The sequence below is a fragment of the Triticum urartu genome, chromosome 4A (genome assembly GCF_056163025.1).
Source record: "Triticum urartu cultivar PI428250 chromosome 4A, HENAU_Tu73, whole genome shotgun sequence".
NCBI classification, from domain to species: Eukaryota; Viridiplantae; Streptophyta; class Magnoliopsida; order Poales; family Poaceae; genus Triticum; species Triticum urartu.
Window position 1 is genome coordinate 235,865,540 of NC_141876.1, and position 1,978 is coordinate 235,867,517.

Consider the following 1,978-nt stretch of genomic DNA (forward strand, 5'->3'; position numbering starts at 1 on the left):
GCTATGCGTTCAACCCACCATGCTTGATTATTTGATGCCTGTCCATGGCACCTCTTCTTCTCCATGCCGACCACTTTCACATTATAGGGGGGTAACTAAGCATTGCGACTCAGGGCTCTTACTGGCTCTCCAGCCCTCACCCTCTGGCCTTGTCCACAGCATCGCGACCTGGCATACCAGCGACGGCTGAGACCAGCTCGAGGGCCGGGAACCGAGGACATAGAATGCCGGCATCTAACCAAATTTGCAGGGACACATCACAAGATAAGGCCCAGTGCCAGGCGCAACCCGCCTAGAGGTAGGGCCCCGTGAGTCCCGTGCTGGCTCACGGGTGCCCAGATACACCTCGCCAGGCCCTACCGTGCCAGCCACATGTCAGGGCGGGGCTGTACACGCCCCGGGGGCTCCTCCCGTAGGGGAGCCCCCTCCCACGTACGAGTGGAAGCACTATGCTCCGCGTTGGCTGACGACACTGCCGAGGAGCGGCTATGCCCGTACACATATGGAAGCGCTATGCTCCGCGCTGGTGATAAACAACTGAGGGAGGCCCCCGGGCCGCATCAACCTCAGGGAGCCTAGAGCTCAGTGTCTAGCCTCATCGTAACGCCTCCCCTCAGGAGTGCCGCGCAAGGGGGCTGGGCATGGGGGCTGCGCCTGTGTCACGCCCAGACGCACGCCACCCAGCCAGGCCCCCCCCCCGGGCCTGGTTTGTCGCGCGTCTCTCCCCGAGCGGAGCCAAGGTACGAAGGTCGTTCGAGCGTCAAGGGGGACTCCTGAGCATCACGACTCAGGAGCCTAACTGGTCACGTAGCCCCTCACTCCTTAGTTCCGAAAGGCTAACGACGATTGAGGTATGCACGCGGCCGGGCTCTGCAGACGTAGAACGGTAGATCCACCCACATCATACCTCCCTACTTGTTGTTCGTGCGCCAAGGGGGACTCCTGAGCATCGCGACTCAGGAGCCTAACTTGTCACGTAGCCCCTCACTCCTTGGCCCCGTCCTGGTTTCCGGTCGGGACTAACGCTGGGTGAGGTATGCGCGGGGCCAGGCTCTGCCGGCGTAGAACATAAGCAAGTAGGAAGGAAAAGCGCAAATTTCAAGGAATTCAAAAGCAAATATTACAGTCCACACTGTTATCTCAATGCCAAACGCAGGTATAAACGCCTCCCCGAGGCATGATACATGTGCAGGAATTAAAGGCAGGACAGGAGCCACAACGGAGTCACTTGTCGGCGGTGGAGCAGCACGGAGTGGGTTCGCCTCATGGAGCAGCGGGGTCGGCAGCGCCTTGCTTCGGCATGGTGCTAAAGGCCCGGAACTTCCCAACAGAGCCTCCGCGCGACCCTTCACGGCCTCGGCAGCGGCACGCTCGCCGCTTACTGGCTCCAGCAGGCTATCGAGGTCGACGCCGGGATCGCGAAGGTAGATGTGGGTGAGGACCCGCGTCAGCGCTGCAGAAGACAGGACACGCGCCTCGGCCTCGGCCGTGGGGCCAAGGCCAAGGGCGACATCTTCAAGAGCGCGAACCAGGAAGGGAAGCAGCTTGGCGGGGCCATCCTCGGCAGCAGCCAGCGGGCTCTCCAGGCCGCTGTTGTAAAGCATCCTCAGCGAGGAGCGAGCCTTCGCCTCCATCTCCGCGAAGGCCACGCGGTCCTCAGCAAGAACCTAGGCCTTGTCGTTCAGCTCGACCTTCCTCGCCCCCAACTCCTGCTCCAGCGCGCCTAGGCGGTCGCGGCGCTTCCTGAGCTTGGCCTCGCGGCCCTCGACGGCCGCCTCGCGAGCCTTCACGCCTTCTTCCTGCTCTTGGCGAAGGCGGACCTCTCTTGCGAGCTGGTCCGGCAGGCCTTGCAGCTCGTCCTCCAGCGCCTTGCAGCGACCATGGATGTCGACCACCTCCCACAGGGCTGCATCACGTGCAGCCTTCGCCTCAAGGACGGCCTGCCTCTCCTCATCGCAAGCCGTCGAGGCCTGGACCA